This window comes from Gossypium arboreum, chromosome 7, assembly GCF_025698485.1.
Source record: "Gossypium arboreum isolate Shixiya-1 chromosome 7, ASM2569848v2, whole genome shotgun sequence".
Lineage (NCBI taxonomy): Eukaryota > Viridiplantae > Streptophyta > Magnoliopsida > Malvales > Malvaceae > Gossypium > Gossypium arboreum.
The window spans coordinates 79,526,851-79,548,734 of record NC_069076.1 but is presented as its reverse complement, the minus strand read 5'-3'; the positions used below and the strand labels follow the sequence as shown (position 1 = coordinate 79,548,734).

At 34.7% G+C, this 21,884-nt stretch overlaps 1 non-coding gene across 1 annotated transcript; it reads left to right on the top strand.

Annotated features, from left to right (window-relative positions):
* The first annotated feature begins 518 nt into the window (after positions 1-518).
* On the top strand, positions 519-625 carry LOC128296015 (small nucleolar RNA R71). The gene has a single exon (XR_008286563.1). It is a non-coding gene; the product is annotated as a small nucleolar RNA R71 (small nucleolar RNA).
* Positions 626-21,884: the final 21,259 nt, after the last annotated feature.

Here is a 21,884-nt window from a genome sequence, read left to right as displayed (position 1 = left end):
GGTAGGGTGGTTGTTAGAAGCCTGGAGGTGGTGGTGGTCACTGATTCCCTTGGCCTCCCCATAATAAATTTTGGTGGTTTCTCCAACCTGCATTGTAAGTATTACTATAAGGATTATTTTGAGATCGAGGGTTATTACCCATGTAATTTAACTGCTTGTTCTCCATGTTGTGGCCATAGGGTGGGTATTCTAAATTATTTGATCCTCCTCCACTTATTTCGCACTGCATTACTGGGTGAACCTGTGAAGAACTAAGAAAACCATCAATTTTCTTATTCAAGAGTTCTACCTGATTAGAGAGCATGGTGACCGAATCGACGTTATAAATGTCGGCTGCTTTTGTTGGCTTTGGCTTCATGATTTGCCACTGATAATTATTCAGTGACATCTCTTCTATAAATTCATAAGCATCTTCAGGTGTTTTGTTATTGATAGTTCCGCCTATGGCTGCGTCGATCATCTGTCGAGTCGAATGATTCAGGCCATTATGAAACGTTTGAACCTGTAGCCAAAATGGTAACCCATGGTGAGGGCACCTTCTCAAAAGGTCCTTGTATCTCTCCCATGCGTCGTAGAGTCTTTCTAAATCCATCTGCACAAAAGATGAGATATCATTACGTAATTTGGCTATTTTAGCCGGCGAAAAATATTTTAATAAAAACTTTTCGGTCATTTGTTCCCAAGTAGTGATTGATCCTCGTGGCAATGAGTTCAACCACTATTTAGCCTTATTCTACAACGAAAAGGGAAACAACCGAAGGCGAATGGCGTCATATGAAACGCCATTAATTTTAAATGTATCGTAAAACTCTAAGAAATTTTCCAAGTGAGCATTGGGATCCTCGTCCTGCAAATGATCAAACTGAACAAACTGTTGGATCATTTGAATTGTGTTAGGTTTCAGTTCAAAAGTATTTGAAGCAACAGCAGGCCTAACTATGCTTGATTCAGTTTCTATTTAAGAAGGTTTAACATAATCATACATAGTGCGCGGAGTACGATTCTGATTAACAACAATCGTAGGAGGTAGTGGCTTTTCTTGGTTTTCAGCCATCTCCTCGGTTGTGGTAGAAGTATCGTCCTCTTGCTCTTCCTCTGTGTATCGTAAGTTTCGCCTTGTTTCTCTTCAGTTTCTACGAACTGTGTGATCGATCTCACTATCAAACAGTAATGGTCCTGATGGGTTTCTTCTGGTCATAAACTAGAAAAACCCGTCAGAAGAGAATAAATGAAGAATTAGAAAAGAAAATAAAACTTTAAATTGCAGTAAAAGTAAAATGGCTAAAGTAATAAAAATCGAGTGTTCCTAATATCCTAGTTCCCCGGCAACGACGCCAAAAACTTGATACGTGATATTCATGATAGGTTTTAAATATTTATAATTAATCATTCTTGAAACTAAATATTATCACGATGATGGCAAGTGTACCTATCGAACAGTAGTATAGCTTTAGCAAGACCGGATTGTCGAACCCAAAGGAACCAAGAGTACTAGTAATTACCTTCTTTTTATTATCTAGCCTAAAAATTAAATGATTTGGTTATCTAAATTAATTACTAAACTAAGAGTGCACAGAGAGAAGATTGGGAAAAAAGCTTTTTAGAAAATTCGATTGATTAAGACAATACCTAAGGAAAAATCCACCTAGACTTCACTTGTTATTTGTGATCCGTAGAAATCCCTAAGTTATATTATTATCTCTCTCGAGACTAATAACATCTAACCCTAGGTTGATTAATTGAAATCTCTTTCTAATTAACACCTTAATGTTGCATTAACTCAATCTATGGATCCCCTTATTAAGTTTCACCCTAATCTGGCAAAATCTTATCACCCTATCTCTAGGCGTGCAATCAACTCCGCTTAATTATGACAATTTTACTCTTAGACAAGGTCTATTCCTCCTTTGAATAAGAGCATTAACTCGAATCAATATCCTGGAATATTAAAACAAGAATTAAGAACACATAATTAAGAACAAGTCAAATATTTATCATACAATTCAGATAATAATAACAAGATTTGTCTTAGGTTTCATTCCCCTTAGGTATTTAGGGGGTTTAGTACATAATTATGGAAGAAAACATCACAGAAGAATAATTAATATAAAACATAAAGAAAACCCAAAACCCCTGAATGGAAATTGAAGGGAGATCTTCAGTCTTGATGATGAATCTGACTTCTAAGATGAACCAATCGGCTTCCCTTGAGTAATTCCTTGCCTCCTACTCTGCGTCCCTCTTTTGAGTGCCTCGTCCGGTGTTTAAATAGGCTTTAGAATGCCTAAGAGCGCTCAAAATTGGCCTTTTCCGAATAGGGTTATACTTGGGCTCGCCAGGGACACGCCCATGTGACATGCCCGTGTGTGATTACTCCACCCGTGGTCAAGGCTGTTGAATAGGCACGGGTGTGTAGTCTACCCGTGTAAGTCGTGCTTCGATCCTGCCAAAGGGACACGGCCGTGGGACACACCCGTGTGAGGAAGCCCAGGCCGTGTTGATTTCTCATGTGGGTCTATTTTCTCCGTTTTCGGCCCGTTTCTCGCTATTTTTACTCTCATATGCTCACCTAAGTATAAAACATGAAATTAAAGAATTAGGAGTATGAAATTCACCAAATCTAAGGAGAAACCATCCATAAATGTGCCAAGCATGGGATAAAAACATGTATAAATTACAGTTTATCAATAATGCTTTCAACTGTTCGAAACTCTGCTAGCACTTTTTTGACCACTCAAACTTATCATCTTTTTGAAGCAATCGCGTCATCGGAGTCCCAATCATCGAGAAACCTTTCACAAATCGTCTATAATAGTCGGCTAGTCCTAGAAAACTACAGACTCCAGATACATTTCTTGGAGGCTTCCAATCTATAATCGTAAAAATTTTGCTCGGGTCAACTTGGATACCCTCGGTTGAAATAATATGTCCTAAAAAACCAACCTCTTGAAGCCAAAACTCACATTTGCAGAACTTTGCAAACAATTTTTTATCTCTCAAAGTTTGTAACATAATTTTAAAATACTCAGCATGTTCACATTCATCTCGATAATAGATCAAAATGTCATCAATAAATACAACTACGAATCGGTCTAAATATGGCCTAAAGATCCAGTTTATCAAGTCCAGAAAAACATCAAGTGCATTTGTTAGTCCGAAAGGCATAACAAGAAATTCATAGTGTACATACCTTGTTCTAAATGCAGTCTTTGGCACATCTGAGTCTTTAACTCGCAACTGATAATAACCCGATCTTAAATGAATTTTCAAAAACACTGTTGCCCCTTTTAATTGATCAAACAAATCATCTATTCATGGTAAAGGATATTTGTTCTTGATCGTTACTTTGTTGAGCTGCCGATAATCTATACACATTCTCGTCGTGCCATCTTTTTTTTTTCACAAATAACACCTGTGCACCCAATGAGAGAAACTTGGTCTAGCAAAACCTCTAACCGTTAATTCTTGCAACTGGGCTTTCAATTCTTTTAACTCTATCAGAGCCATTTTGTACGGAGCTATTGATATCAGCGTTGTACTCGGTACTAATTCAATACCAAACTCAACCTCTCTGATAGGTAGTAAACCCGGTAATTCTTCCGGAAATACATTTGGATACTCACACACAACTGGTACTAATTCAATCTTTCTTTCTGTCACTTTCGTATCAATTACATAGGCAAGATAAGCTTCACACCCTTTTCTTACAAATCTCTATGCTAACATAGACTAGAACACAACTGGTAAACTATTCAAATCATCGGATTCAATTTTAATAGTCTCATTGTTCTGAAATTTTAGTTCAATTATCTTTCGTCTACAATCCACTATAGCATCATGCATCGATAGCCAATCCATACCCAAAATCACATCAAATTCATCGAATAGCAACAATATCAGATTAGCCAAAAAATAGAAATCCCCGATGCATTAACGAACAATTCTTGCAGAATTTGTCAACTAAAACACATTTGCCTAAATGGTTCGATACTCTAATCACAAATTCAGTAGAATTTACAAGAAAAGTCTTACTAAATGCTAAGTTCATACATATATAAGAATGAGTTGATCCTGGATCTATCAATGCAATCATATTAGTATCATAAAGAGTGAAAGTACCGGTGATAACATCTGGAGATGACGCTTCTTCGCGAGCGCGAATAGCATAGGCTCTGGTAGGTGCTCTAGCATCGGATCTAGTAGCAGTATCTCGAGTTGTACCTCTACCACCACTCACATTTCCAACATTAAGGAATGATCTTCCTCTCACATTAGGATTGCTCGATCTTACATTCTGAGACTTATCTTTCTCATCTAGCTTAAGATAATCTCGGATGAAATGTTCATGCTAGCCACATCTAAAACAAGTTTTATCATTCAATCTACACTCCCTAAAATGTCATTTTCCACATCTTCCACATTCAGGTTTATTCGATCTAACATTATCCACACTTGCTACTGACACAGCTGAAGTTTTTAAACTCATAATTTGTTTCCCGCGATCTCTACTAGAGTATTCCACTTATCCATTAAATCGACTAAACAAATCTCAGGATTTCTTTGATGAAGAATGATACGACTTACTTATTATCTTTTTCTCGAGTCTCTAGCTTCTGAATCCGCCTTTCTCTTTTCTTTGCTAAGATCTTTGGCTTTACAAGCCCTTTCAACCAGAACGACAAATTCTTTTAACTCTAGAATTCCAACTGGTAGTTTATATCTTCGTTCAACCCATCAACGAACCATTTACACATAATCTCCTCAGTATACAAATACTCTCGAGCATACTTACTTAACCATATGAACTATCTTTCATACTCGATGATAGTCATGCGGCCTTGTTTTAACTCTAAGAACTCTTTATGCTTTTGATGAAAAAATCACTGGCTTATGTATTTCTTTCAGAACTCTTTTTGAAAAAATTCCCAGGTCACTCTTTCCGTCGGTGCTATAGATACCAAGGTATTCCACCATTGATATGTAGTGTCTCTCAGTAAAGATACAACACATTTAATACATTCTTCAGGAGTACAAGACAATTTGTCGAATACTCAAATTGTGTTTTCAAGCCAGAACTTAGCTCTTTCAGTATCATTATCAATAGTAGCCCAAAACTCTTCAACACTATGTTTATGACTTTTATCCACTGGAAGCTTATTCAATTGTATCAGATATACATCTTGAGAAACGACAGGGATTTGTTGAGGCATAGGTGGGGGTGGAGGTTGTTGAACAGCCAGATTCATCCAGACGTTTTCTATAAACCATTCGTTCATCATCTGGAAAAAGGCTTCTTTAACTTCACTTTTGTGACTACTCGACACGGGTCTAGATTTAGTAGATGCTATCCCTTGAGCGGGGGCTGGCACATTACTCTCTACATCATCCACTATAGCTCGTTTGGGATCCATTACTATACAAAAACAAAATTTAAGTTGCCAGGAATCATCACACTATCATAGAGTATATATGGCATGTATTGCTAGACTCTCACACACGCTACGTTAGTCCTAGAATAGGCTAAACTTGACTTTGATACCAATAAAATTGTAACACCTCTAACCCGTATCCGCTGCAGGAATAGGGTTACAAGGTATTACTGATCAATACAGAACATATAGCTTACATTTATCATTATAAAGCAATCATTCTCAAATATCATTCAATACAACCACCTTGTCCCTTATCCTACGAGGCCTTAAACATGCTTTAGAAATGGTTCGGGACTAAATTTATAACATACGAAGATTTTGGAAACTTAAAAATTTTTCAATCATACAAGGGTCACACGCCCATGTGAATAGGCCGTGTACCTCACACGGTTAATAGACACGTCTGTATGCAAGGCCGTGTGAAAACTAGAGAGTATACTGACTTGGGTTACACGGCCAACCACACGCCCATATGTCTAGCCTGTGTGCCCTTCGAAATGGCTACACACGCCCGTGTGCTAGGCCATGTGCCATTTAGGGAGGTATACTGACTTATAACACATGGCCAGTCACACGGCCGTGTGTGAAACCGTGTGGACCATACTAACTTCAATTCAATTTCAGCACCAGGGGACACATGGCCATATAACCTAACTATGTGTCGTACACGGCTGAGAAACACACCCGTGTGGACAAAAATAGGCCATTTGAAAAGCCAAATTGCCATCCTTTTTGCACATACCTACACAAGCTCAATTGGTATCATTTTAAGTCACAAATATGCAACCAAAGTTCACCAACCAATACATAATCATACCATATCCATTTCAACTAAATCCAATACTCAAATCCATACTATTTACCTATTCAAACACCAAACAATTTAACTTGCTTTAATAAGCATAATTCATACATATAATTCATTTAGCAAAACCAATCCAAACACACATAACCCTTCAATCCCCTTCATTCATTTTAGGTCTATTACCAACATTAAAAGTAGAACTAATTGCACATTCATAAGCATCATCAAGTTCATCATTTTATGCCAACTCAAATGGCCAAAATACATATCCATCAAACATACCAAAATAACTCAAGCCTATACATGCCATATATATACATAACTTTAAAAGTACCAAATAGATGATCGATAGTGTGATAAAGTCTCTAACGATTCCCGAATCCAAGCTAACTTTGTAAATCTATAGAACATTGAAAATTGAACAGAGTAAGTTATAAAGCTTAGTAAGTTCATATGTGAACATGAAATAATCATAACATAAAGCTTAGTAAGTTCATATGTGAACATGAAATAATCATAACATTCATTAGCAATTCAAAATAGATAATATCATTAACATTTAAAGCATCAATTCATGAGCTAACATCAACTTTATTCATATCATCATTCATGAGTTCTCAACTTTATCTAACTCGATACTTGAAAAGTTTTCCATACATACCTCTACCGGTACTTTTTTATTTCTCATCAATACTCTTATCAAACCTCTCCGATTTATAAATGCTCACGATACAAATTCATCGATACTCCAAAGCCATAGTCTAACTATGGTCTTACACATGCATTGCCAAGGCCCTGTCGTGGTCTTTCATTTAGATGCCATAACTCGGTTATGGTCTTATTGTTCGATTGCCATAGCCCAGCTATGGTCTTATTTGGCAACTTGCCCTTACTCAAGTCATACATTTCATGTAATATCTCAAAATTTATCCAATAGAATAAATACTATCTCAATTTCATCCACTCAATAAATGTATACAGATTTAAGTTCAATTATACGAACTTACCTCGTTTTCAGAATTGACTGATCGGATCGACTATTTGATAACCTTGCTTTTCCCCCGATCTTAATTCGAATTCTTTTTTTCTTGATCTATATAAATTTAAAATTAACTTATTTATTCATCTAATCATTTAATTTAGTCCAAAATTACTCATTTGGGTATATTTTTATATTAGCCCCTAAACTTTCATATTTTTAAAATTTAGTCCATTTTTCACACATACACAAATATCACATAATTTCATTATACTCTAGCTTAGCCGAATTACCTTTAGGTCCCTAACAGCTGATAACTTTTATTTATTTCACATTTCAACCCCTCAATTTACACATTTCACAATATAATCCCTATTTGACATTTTTGTCAAAAATCATTTTAGAAAACATTAAAATCTATCATCAAGCTTTTATATTTCATCATTAAACATCAAAGAACTCATAGATTCAATAATGGAAACTCTCAAAATCTTTAAAGGTACGGGCTAGCTAGATTAAGCTGCAACAATTACAAAAACATAGAAATCATAAAAAAATCGAGTAAAAAATTACTCACTAATTGGACCATGCAATAGTCGAACCTTAGAAAGCTTCAATGGCTTCTCAAAACATCAATTTTCAGTGGTGGAAGATGATAATATGAATATAATTTCTTTTTTTATTAATTTAACTTTTAATTATCCAATACCAATATTAACCATTGGTATAAACTTATAAAATCATATAATGGATGTCTAATATTGTCCACCAACACTTCAAATGGTCTAATATCATCATAAGGACCTTAAATTTAATAAATCATAGCTATATAACAGCTTTAACAAGTAGAATGCAATTTTTGCATTTTACGCGATTTAGTCATTTTTCTCAAATTGACAAATTAAGCGATAAAATTAATTCACGAAATTTTCACACATATCAAATAACATGCTGTAACACCAAAAATAAAGTTAAAATAATATTTTAACCTCGAATTTGTGGTCTCGAAATTACTGTTTTAATTTGACTCAAAAATAGGCTATTACACACCTATTAAAAATATTATTTTTCTTTTTTTCATCCCTCAATACCCATATTTTTAAGGGGTATCTAGAAAAATACATATTGGTGTTGCCTGAAAAAGTGATGGCATCCAAACAGTTATTTTTTTAAAAAAGGTGATGGCACCCTTATTTTTTTCTTTTATGTTCTTTTAACGTTCCTTTTTTTTTCCATTCTCTTCTGCTTCTCGCTCTATTTTCTTTCCTTCTCTGTCTCTTTTAACATAAAAAAAACTTAAATTTCTCAAAAAAAAATATAGGGACCAATTGTATAATTTAGCCTAAAAATTTCATTTGAAATGATGATTTAACGTGCTACGTCAGCTTACTGTTACACTATTAATGGCAATTAACACTCAGTGAGTAAAATGTTACAATGCGATAACGTAAGTGACTAAAACGTAATATTTCAAATATAGGTGACTACAATGTAACATGAGAGAAACAAAAGTGACTATTTTGGTAGTTTACCCTTAACTTTTTTTATGTTGGATTTAGGGTGAGGTCTTTTATTCTAGCTTGTCGATATGTAGCTGCTAGTGTGTTAGGGGCATAAGTTCTCATTGATGTTTCACCTCTTCTTTTAATCCACTCATAGAGATTGAAACGAAATAATCTTCATCTAGGTGAGGATTATACTGCACCATATAAGGTTGAAACTCCTCAAACCTTTCTTAACACCCATCTATGGTACCTTTTTTTTAGCTATTTTACTAAACTCTTCCACTACGTCTGTATAGGTCTAGCCACAAAACCAATGGCATAAATCAACAATAAATTTAGGCCAATTCAATTTATGCTTCTTCAAGATGTAATTGTCGAACCAAATTTCGACCTTTGTTGTCAGGTATATTAAAGCAATATCTACCCACTAGTCATTTGTCACCCCAAATAAGAAACAGTATTTGTCAAATTACCTCAGTTATCCCTTAAGATTAGTTTTATCAAAAGTTTGTAATTCAATCTTAGGTCGAGGAGTAAATAGGCTAGGGTTTGGGTTGAATGGGGTTTACCCATGAAATAGAGGTTCATGTGGAAGGGATGGATTTTGCCTTTGTCCAAAGTATTGATTGGCTTTTTAGGAGGTGGGTTTAAAGTTGGTTTAAAAGGTAAAAATCTGAATTCATCTATTTGGTATGAAAAATGCTGGTGCTCATCAACAAAGGTGATTTGTGTTGGTTTTTTTCCATCTGCTTTGGATAAGGTTTGAGAGGTTCCTTGATGGTTCTTGGCTTGTTTTACAATGTTTGTACTTAGGACATCTCCATATTTCTTGGATAATATCTCCAAGATCTGATTAATGTATCCTTATGTCTCTACATGCCTCTCGTCCAGCTCCTGTTCTTGTGCTTCCCACCATTTCGGAACCTGGTTATAGTCAGGTAAACTATCGAGTCTCCCTGTCACCAACTGAAGTTATTCTTCCAATGAACTTGGCCTAGCTCTATAAGTCATTACAACTTATTTCTTTGGTCTACCCAACTTTAATTATGGGTCTTTTAAGGCTCTGATACCATTTTGTAATTGCTTGGTATGGAAACATTAATGTAAATGATAGAAATGGGGTTACAAAGAAGAAAAGAGAAAGGTTGAAGAAGAAAAAAAATAGATAGTAATTTCATTCACACCTTTCTCAACCATTTACAAGGATTTTAACTTAGAATTGGCTGTAACAGATTGATAACAACTTGATTGTATTATTTAATTACAGCTGGCTAATACTTAGATTCCATGACCGTTGCTGAGGCTATTAAATTCCATTCCTCTATTTATTAGGCTTGTATTAATCTATTAGCCCAAACTCATTTGCTTCTTCAATATGTTTCTCTAGCTCGTAGTCCTCAATATGCCTTAGTGGCTCATACTGATCCTTTGGTCCACTAATCAGTCCATCTACAGATCCAATCTTTTATTGATTTGCTCCACTTTTTATCATTTCATTTCCTCCAATTCAATCCCATTTTAGATATTTCATTGCCCTTTTTCATTTTCCCTAATTTGTTTTCTCCTTTAGGGATTTTTCTTGTCTTTTTGCTCTTTTGTCCCTCCCTAGCTTCCAACATCATGATAGAGGTGTTGAAGTTTCTTAGTCACCAGAGTTCTTTGTTTTTTGAAATTTGGAATTTTTAACAAGAGTAAAGTGATTGGTTCTTTTTCTTTAAGAGAGTTTGGAAAATAAAAGGACTTAAGAAAAATATTTAAAGATAATTTTAAGTTCATGTAGGTATATATTCCAAATAGATAAATACTAAAAGAATTAAATAAAAAATTTCCCCTATAGCTACATATCTTTTTTCATTTACGTTTATATATTCTAGATAAATAGATAAACACAACAAAAAATTTAAAGAACAAATTTCCTACTTATAGCTTCTAATCCATGCTTATATTGACGAATAAGATCTACTTATATTGACAAATTGTAACACTCTAAACCCGGTCTATACGTTATGAACCAATCTGGCGAAGTCACATGAGAATATATTTAAACCGTGTTTACCTAAAAACCATTCTAGTTACCACCTTTTACTTAACTCAGAAAACATATATTGATTAATTTTCTTGAAAACATTTCTTAGTTTGCGGAAGCTTAAGAACAAATAAAGTTGCAGTTCCAAAATCCATAAACAGTATTTCAAAATTTCAAACTTAAACCAAATAGTCTGAAACCAGAAATTATATAATTACTCCCAACTATAGCAATTAAAATAATAAAAGCATTAAAAACCTTTAAAACCAGAGTGTATTAGCCGTGGTCATTTGAGCCTTTTCGCTGCACCGATCCACCTACTGCTGGGGATTACCTGACAGACAAATAAAATAAGGGGTGAGTTTTCGTAAACTTAGTGTGTACATCCCCACAGTAAAGCATGCATGTAAATAAATAGCAGTCAAACAGTCATAATTGAGCCTGAGCTCTTAACAGAATCAGTGTAGGCCTTAGCCCACTCAGAACAGTATCAGATACATTCGAGCCTTAGCCCATACAGACATACATGCATGTCAATCAGAACAGTAATGCCCACCAACCCTGCACACCATCTCCGTCCAACCCAACACACCATGTGGGGATAAAATCGACCCACCTAGCCCTACACACCAAGTATGGGGATAGAATCAACCCATCCAACCCTACATAACAAGTGGTATTGTACACGGCACGTATTAGATATATGCAGCATAGCTACCAGATGATAGGCTAATAGCCTTTCAATTTTCCTTCTCTTCAACAAAAAACCCAACCCAACCCAATGCAATGTAACATGTATAACATGGCATGCTCATGTGTAGATACACATGCTTTAATTATCCTGCTTTTACATACATCTTAGTATCATATCAGAGTATAAGGGTCTATGTAATGCTTACTGACCTTACAATCAGGTCACAGTCAACTTGGGCGACCCGTACAACCTTGCAGAACATTTCAAACAAATCGGGCTCACACGTCTGCATACGCTCCCGTGTGGCTCACACGGCTCAATTTGGCCTTGCCCATGTGGATTACACGGCCTGGCCCAAGATCCCACACACTCCTGTGGTTCACCCATGTGGCCTACACGGCCCAATTGGTCAAGCCCGTACCTTGCACACGGCCTTGCCAACCTTACACGCCCATGTCCGTCGTGACTGTGTGGCATGCGCACGGCCTACTTTGTCGACCACACGACCGTGTCTCACCACACGACCTCTACACGGGTAGTCCACATGCCCGTGTGGCGTCGACAGTAGCGTTTTTGACTTTTTCCAAAACTCGATTCTAGATCGATTGGAGTACACACCTGGTTTCGATTGAAGCCTAACGCAATCCCGAGCACTCCAAAGCCTATATTCGACAATGTCAAGACCCATTTTAGTCACTTAAATAATTTTTTATTCAAACAAAATGAGGTATTCTGCCCCGAAATCATTAAGTTTCTTACCTTGAGTGAAAACCAGCGAATACTACACATTTAATTCGCTGTTTAGGAATTAAAAATAGCCCCTTGATCAGTACCTAAACACCCAAAAAAAGTTCCCCCTTAATCTCTTAATCAAAACGATGTTTATGAATGACAAGCAGAACTTACCAATGAAGAGAACGTCAATGAATTGCAGAAGCCCGTTAATTCAAAATCAAAAAGAATGGGAGGAAGGCAAGGGAAATTTCGATAAATAGAAAAGAAAAAGAATGTGGAAAGGGGAAAAATAGTAGAGAATTTCAGGAGAGAGAGTTCTTTTGGGGAAATTACTCAGAAAAATCTGATAAACCCTACCACTTCAGTGTTTTAGTTCACCTCCAATTCTATCACGGCCTTAGTGGCAAAAATAATGCCCAAGCTAGGATTTGAACACAGGACCTCTAGCATAAACGCTTGCCACTTAATCATTAGACCAGTAGGCTCATTCTGTTAAGTTTTTACCAATAAATTCTTAGAAGCCCATTAACCAAAAGCCAGGCTTTATTTAAATAAATAAATAAATAATAAAAAATTTTCCCAAGTTGAGACTTGAACTTGGGTCTTCCCTAATACACCCTCAAAGCACTTAAACACAAAAACAGATAGATATTAGGCAAATTCATGCAAAAATATATTCAGATATTTTCCTATGCTACAATTTCACAAAAGCCAAAATTACTGAAAGTTGGGGTGTTACAACTCTACCCCCTTAAAGAAAATTCGTCCTCAAATTTTACCTGGTCAGAAAAGGTGAGGATACTGCTGACTCATTGAATCCTCTGGCTCCCAAGTAGCCTCCTCAGTGCTACGATTCTGCCATAGCACCTTCACTAAGGGAATAGACTTCCTACGCAGAACTTTGACGTCGTGGTCCAAAATTTGAACTGGCTCCTCCTCGAACGTCAGATCTGGTCTAACCTCAATCCACAGGCACAATGTACGTGGGATCAGAGCGGTAATGTCTCAACATCGAGACATGAAAAACATCATGAATACTATCTAGCTCTAGAGGTAACTCCAATTGATACGCGACTGGCCCCACTCGCTTCAGAATTCAGTACGACCCAATAAATCGGGGACTGAACTTACCTTTGCGACCGAACCTTAGAACCTTCTTCCATGGCGAGACCTTAAGAAAAACCAAGTCCCCCACAAAAAACTCGATATCTTTCCTTTTCAAATCAGCATAGGACTTCTGTCTATTAGAAGCCGCTTTCAGTCGATCTCGAATCAAACAGACCTTATCCTCAGCCTCTGAAACCAACTCTGGACCCAGAATAGGTCGCTCACCCAACTCAGTCCAGCACAAAGAGGTGCGACACTTACAACCACAAAGTGCCTCATAAGGTGCCATCTGAATACTAGACTGATAGCTGTTATTGTAAGCGAGCTCTGCCAAAGGCAAGTACTCCTCCCAACTACCTCGGAAATCCATAACATAGCCCTTCAACATATCTTCTAGTATCTGAATCACCCTCTTCGAATGACCATCTGATTGAGGATGAAATGCAGTACTGAAATCAAGTCATGAACCCAATGTAATACCCTGAAAATTTTTACAGTAAGATATTATCCTTAATATAGTAAAATAAGGAAATAAAGTGAAAAAAAGGGAAATTTTAAGTTATGTTAATATTGAGAAGTATATTATGATATATTAATTCAAGAAAGGACTAAATTGTAAAAGTGAGAAAAGTTTTGTTGCGCAAGAGTAAATACTCAAAATTTGAGGGGTTAAAGTGTAAATATGAAAAATTTGAAGGACCAATAGTGTAAATATTTTAAGAGTGGAATGATCTAGAAACTAAAGAAAATGGATGAATTAGGACCAAATTGAATAGGTGAAGAATTATGAGGGACTAAATTGTAATTTAGCCAAATTAAATGATGACTCAAGGATGGAATTTTAAAAGATAATAAAGGGAAAAATGGTCAATTGGAAGAGAGAGAAATCTAGAAAGTAATGATGATGTTGATGATATTTTATGATTATTTAATTAGATATATATTATTTTAATGAGATATTTTATTATTTTAATATTATTTCATTATTATTTTTTTATTAATTATTTAGTATAAAAGGAAGGAAAGATGAAGAATTTTCATCATCTTTCCATGCATGCAACCAACGTTAGAAGAGAAGGAAAAGAAAGAAATTTTCTTTTCTTTACAATTTGGTCCTTCCACCAAAAATTCATCATTTTCACCTAGAAATCAAAATAATTTCCATAGCTACTAAGAGAGAAAAATGTTAAGGAGACCATGGGGAGTTAGAATATCAAGTTGGATTCAAGAAATAGAAGTTGGAGGAGAGAGAATATCAAGTTAAAGGTTAGTATTAATAGAACAAGGTAAGTATATCAAGATTTCAATATGTTTTTAAGTTTGTTATTATTGACAAAGCATGGAAATAATGTTATAGTAGATTTTTCTTACATAAGGTCCAATGTTCTTGATATTTTAGTGAAGAGAAAATAAGAGAAAGTGATGATAAATGGTGTAGAAAAAAGAAAATAAGGGTGTTATAACATCGTAATTAATATCTTGTACTAAAACAATTTTGGACAGCAGCAGTAGTCTAACTTTGAAAAATCATAAAAAAATTTATAAATCTAATTATAGGATGAATAAAATATGAAATTAAATCTTATTAAGTCTAGTTTCTTATAGAAGAAATTATGTAAGAAATAGAATTTTAAATCATGAGATATGATGAATTTTGTGAGACATGGTCAGAATGATTTCGGGTTCCCCTGTTCGACTTTGTAAAATCATAAAAAATGAATAAAAATAATTAGGGGCTTAAATTTATATTTTTAGAATCCTGAATGAGTCTATTTTCAATATAAACAAATGAGAACATCATTCGAATTCTGTATGAAGATATAATTAATTTTTATTAAAGAAGGGCCAGAACTGTCAGACAGCAGAACAGGGGTAACTTTAAAGAATAAACTGTACTTATTGGCTAAACCAAAAATTATGAAAATTTTACGGTAAGAAGATACATAAGTCTAGTTTTAGGAAAAATTAGTGGATCTTAATTTTTAGTTCTATAGCTCCAGATATAAATAATTTAGTGACTATGACGTAGATAGGCAGCTTTAATATTGATAAAAGTAAATAATAAAAATTATGGATAATGTTACTTACAAGTGTGTTATCTACATTAAGAATGTGGAATGGAGAGGAGGAGGAGGAAAAATATGTATGAATATTCAACTAACATGGCTAATTTATATATTTTAGGCTCAGGGACTAAATTGAATAAAAGTAAAACTTTATGGGCAATTTTGTAAAAAAATTTAGAAATGACCAAATTGCATGAAATGGATTATTTTATTATTTAAATTACAAAATTGAATGAAATTATTAATTTAGTTCAAGATCGGGGGAAAACATGTTTTAGGGATTAAATTGAAAAGTGTTGAAATTATGAAAAATTCTGATATTTTATAGAGTTCATGGACTGTTATCAATACATATGAGAATAATAGCTGGAAATAAGGATTAAATTGCAAGAATTTTATTTTCCTGACCCTATGGATGAAATCGTCATTAATTAAAAGCTTAGGGGCAAAATGGTAATTTTTCCTAGAGCATTAATTAAATGCATTAGAATATGAAATGAATGAAAATGATGATCAAATTTATTTATAAAGATCAGACGACTCAAATATGAGACTTAATCATGGAAAAGAAAAGATATCGGATTAATGAAATTATAAACACAAACAAGCAATTAGGTAAGTTTGTGCAACTTGAATTATATTCTTAAATGCTTGAAATGTATGTTATTGATGTAAAAATAATTTGAATGTTCATTGTATGAAAATTGATGAAACATTGATATATTTGATAAAAAGGGAAAGAAATCCCGGTTGAATGAAAAGAAAATTCGATGGATCTCTGAAAAGGAATTGACGGTAAAAAGGATCTAGCCCGGACGGGTGATCCTATTCTGATATAGCCCTCTCAAGAATACGATAAATGGATTTAACCCGGACGGTAATCCGAATTAGGGTCTGAATTTAGCTCGACTGGTAATTCAGATCCAAGCTCATTAGAGTAATTGTCGCTGTGGGATTTAGCCTCGACCGTAATCTTGACAATTCTCTATGAGTTTATATTCTGAGGATTTAGCCCGACCGGTAATCCCATCGTAAGGATGAGGTTCGCGGAGTGTGCTCTCGATATGAAATGTGTAAGACCATGGTTGAAAGATACCATGGCAACCTGATATGAAATGTGTAGACCATGGTTGAAAGATACCATGGCAACGTGATATGAAATGAACAAGACCATGGTTGAAAGATACCATGGCAACATGACAGAAAATAAGTAAGACCATAGTTGAAAGACACTATGGCATCATGTCAAAGATAAATAAGACCGTGGATGGGAGACGTTATGACATCTGTTGAATAATTAATATCCAGGTAATATGTATCAGATGACGAATGATTATATGAAATGGTTGTGTGAAATGTTTACAAGAACTGGTCATATGGAAATATATGTACAAAATAGTTGTATGAAATAATTATGAAGATAGATAAACAAAATAAGTATAAGTACATGGAATATAATTTATGTTAAGATATAAGCTATTATCGGAATAAATATACATAAAATATATGGAAATGATGGAGCATGAAATATTGATATAATGAAATGAATGATATATGCTTATGAAGAAACGGTAAGAGCATGATATGTTTCATGGCATGTACATATATGATTATCTTTGATATGCTGATACAAGGAAATTATGTAAGTTGAGACTATTATTAAACTCAAGTACGATATGTCGAGAAAATAGATATATCAATGTTGAATTTAGATGAGATATGTGGAAGTATACTAACAATGTTGTTGTTTGATGCTTATACAAGTGCCAAACTGTTGATTGAATGGTAATATATTTATTTATATGATGCATTGAATCGGTAAGTATTTAAATTTTTTTTTAAGTGATCTGCAAATGGTAGTAATGCTCCGAAACCCTGTTCTAGGAGCGAATACGGGTTAGGGGTGTTACACCCAAAGCCTCATGAAACTTCTGCCAAAATCAAGAAGTAAACCGAGGATCCCTATCGAAGATAATCGACACTGGAGCCCTATGCAGTATTATTATCTTTGAGATGTAAAGTTTAGCCAACTTCTATAAAGAGAAGTTTGTCCTAATAGGAATGAAGTGTGAAGACTTGGTCAGTCGATCCATGACATTCCAAACAGAATCCTTCTTAGTGGGTGTTAGAGGCAACCCACTAACGAAATCCATCGTCACTCGCTCCCACTTCCACATCGGTATCTTAACCGGTTGTAGCAACCCTGAAGGCAACTGATGCTCAGTCTTAGCCTGCAGACAAGTCAAATAGCGAGCAACGAAATCGGTCACCTTATGCTTCAACCCTGGCCATCGGTACAACTATTGGAGATCTTTATACATCTTATTTCCATCAGGATGCATAGCGTACGGACTACTATGCTTTTCCCTCAAAATTGACAGCCTCAAATTTTCATCATTAGGTACACAGATCCTACCCCAAAAGCACAATACCCCATCATTATTCAGCCCAAAATCTGTAGTAGTCTTAGTCTCAACTTGACGAAATCGCATTTTGAGAGTCTTATCCTCTAACTGCTTAGCTCTAATCTGCTTGATCCATGTCGGCTTCACTTGTAGCTATGCTAGAAGACTCCTATCGTCATAAAGACTCAGTCGAACGAACAACGCTCTCAAATCAGCCACAACCCTATGGCTTAATGCATCGGCCACCACATTGGCCTTTCCAGGGTGATACTTTATACTGCAGTCATAATCCTTAAGCAACTCAACCCATCCTTGCTGCCTAAGATTTAACTCCTTCTGAATGAGGAGATACTTGAGGCTCTTGTGATCAGTGTAGATGGTACACTTCTCACCGTACAGATAGTGCCTCCAAATTTTTAATGCAAAAACAATTGCAGCCAACTCCAAATCATGCGTCTGATAATTAGCCTTGTGAGTCTTAGGCTGTCGAGACGTATAGGCAACTACCTTACCATCTTACATCAAGACGCAACCCAAACCCACATGTGACGCATCACTGTAAACCACGAAGTCTTTACCAGGCTCAGGCTGTATCAGAATTGGAGCCTGAGTCAAAACTGTCTTAAGCTTCTCAAAGCTCTCCTGTTGTGCGTCAGTCCAAACAAAAGGAGCTCCTTTATGCGGTAACTTAGTCAACGGCGCTGCGATCGACGAGAACCCTTGTAATAGCCCAAAATTGGGTCTAGTTGGAACAGAGGTTTCGGGACCACAAAATCTGAGATAGAAATAATTATTTTATGATTATTTTTAGGTCTATGATATGATTGCATGATTGTGTGAAAATTTCGTGAAGAAATTCTATTTATAAAGTGCTCAATTTGAAGTTAGGGACTAAATTGAATAAGTTGCAAAACTTGCATTCTAGAAGTTTCTAGTATGAAATTGCTTTGAAATATTAATTAGGAGGTCTTAATAGAAATTTGACCAATTTCTAAGTGATGGACAAAAAATAGATGGAATTTTTGAAAGTTTAGTAAGGAAGGGCATTTTAGTCATTTGGTAATTAAAAGAAATAAAAAGGGAAAATAAAGCCAAAATTTACTCATCTTTTTCATGGAGGCCGAAATTAGCATGGGGGAAACCATGGCTAGGGTTTTCAAGCTTTCCAAGCTCAATAGTAAGTCCGTTCTAACCTCATTTTTCAAGTTCTTTACGTTTTTGGAATCTCGGTAATTTGGTTAAGCTTATTCTAGCAATAATTTAAGCTAGGGTTCATATTTGGAAAAATACCCATTGGTGAAATGTGTATATTTTGTGTTTTATGATAGAATATGAGGTTTTAAATTATGTTAGACAACTTGTGCTTCTCGGTTTTGAGTGAAAACGGGTAAAAGGGCTTAATCGGTAAAAATACCTAATAGTCATAAGTATATGTTAGAGTGAGAATTTGATGTTGCCATAGAAGGGAAAAGTGATCAGCATGTCATAAAACATAAGAATAAGGGATGAAGTTTAATTCCCGAGCCTAGGGGCAAAAGTGTAAATATGCAAAAGTTTAGGGGCAAAATTGTAATTTTTCCAAAGTTTGAGTTAATGACTGTTTTGAATAGTACATTAATTAAATAAGTAAAATATGATGTTTTAGATCCCTAAAAACAAGATTTGAACCTAGAATGAAAGAAAAATCGAAAATTGGGAAAGTTGATAAAATGGCCGTTTTAGTATCGAGGTAAGTTCATATGTATAATAAGCATTAATTTATGCATGTTTCAATGTAAAATTGATATATTCATTATGATTTCGAGGTGTTGAAAGTATGTAAGTTGGTATGATAATAATACAAACAATAATGTCAGTAATTTATCTTTGAAAGTTAAATTTAGTGAATTAATTGAATTATATTAAATTAAATGATTATGGTGCCAAGTTTATGAATTGATTTAAAAATATGTCTATGGTACATGAAGTGCATTGAATTATCATACATAAATGTGATCTCTATGATCATGGATATTATGGGAAATTGTAAGTTCATATGATTTTTAATAAGGCAATGTGTAATTTAATGTTATTGCCTTGATATTAAATGAGATGTAAGTTTATATGTAAGTAATACATCAATATTACTTGTATTATGATATTTTATAATAATATTGGAATATGTTCTTGATTGGTGAAATTGTTGGAAAAGAGAGAGAAATCCCGGTTGAACCTTCGGAAAGATTAGATGATACAGATAGTATGTAGCTAGGTCACATGTATGGTGCTGAGTGCACATCATGTGTACAAGAGAGCTACAAGACATTATGATGTAGCTAGGTTGCATGGGTGATACTATGTGTACACCATGTAGACAAGAGAGCTATGGGATATATGTAGCTAGGTTGCATGCGTGGCTCCAGGTGAAGGACACCATGTAGACAAGAGAGCTATGAGATAAATTGGCTAAGTCACAAGGGTGGTACTGAGTGTTCACCATGTGTACAAGAGAGCCAAACTCTATGATGGGTGGAGCTACGTGCTGAAACCACCAAGTATCGAGGACTGATCCGAAGTGTTCAACGGGAGACTCTCTATGTATTGCTTTGTGAGTTTTGTGATGAATAAGTGCATGAACTTGGTTATGTGAATGATGTGTTCATTAATTGACCAGGATATGGTAAGGTTATAAACAAGTAAGTTACACATGGGGATGATTTTATAGTGACCTTGTGATTATGGGCCTATACTTGTGATGTATGAAATGTGGTGAAAATGATTTGTGATATGTATGTTAAAATGAGGTTAAAATAAAGAAAGTGTGAAAGAGTGAATTAGCAATAAAACTGTTTTGGACAGTAGCAGTGACGTGATTTTGAAAAATCACCAAAAATAGTAGAAATTGAATCAGAGAATGAATAAGATATCAAATTAAATCTTAATGAGTCTATTTTCATATAAAATAAACAGAGCAGGAAAATGAGTTTATATTTTGAGATATTTATGTTTTTGTGAGATTGGTTCAAAATGATTACGTGATCCCCTGTTCTGATTTTGGAAAATCACAAAATTTTGGATAAAAATAATTAAAGGCTTAAACTTATATTTTTAAAATCCCTAATGAGTCTATTTTCAAGATAAATTAACAAGAACATTATCCGAGTTCTGTACTGTGAGATAATTAATTTTTAGTGAAGAGAGGTCAGAATTGTCAGAAAGTGAAACAGTGGAAATTTTAATGAATAAACTGTACTAATTGGCTAAACCAAAAATTATGAAAATTTTATGGTGGAAAGATATGTGAGCCTAGTTGTAGAAGAAATTTACGAATCTTAATTTGGAGCTCTGTAGCTCGAATTATAAATAAGTAAGTGACTATGACTCGTGTGGACAGTCTGATGTGAGCATTTATTAGTAAATGGTGAAATCATACTTACAAGAATGCTATATACATTAAGGATGTGGAATGGAGAGGAGGAGGAGGAAAATAAATATATGTGGAATACATGGAAACTATGGTATATGAAATATTGATATAATGAAATAAATGATATGTGTTTATAAGAAAGCAGAAAGAGAATGATATGTATCATGACATGTATATATATATATATATATATGACTAGTCTTAATGTAATGCTTGTTGGGTATGGAGTTGAATTGAAATGTTTCAGCAAACATGTTATTTTATGATCTGAATTGTGGTATTTTATAAAGATATGATCTAGTTTTAAATATGAATGCTTGATGATTAAGTCAAGATATTTTGTAAGATGATAATCTTGGTATAAATGTATAAGTGGTACTATAATAAACAAGGTAAAATGAGTATGAGAGACACATGTATGATGACATACAAATGCTATGTTTGTGGTTTAATTGAGAATATTTAATCATCAAATGAATACCATGTTATATGCTTTTGATTTTGTATAAGTGTGTAAGAGATTAAGGTTGACCAAAGCTTGGAAAATAGCCTAGGTATATTCCACACAGGCAGAGACACGACCATGTGTCTCAGCCGTGTATGGAACACGACTTTGGGACACGGGCGTGTGGAGCCTTAAAGCATGAAATTTCCAAGATTTTTGTAAGTTCTCAGTTTAGTCCCGAATACTTTCTAAAGTATGTTTTGGGCTTTGTAGACACAA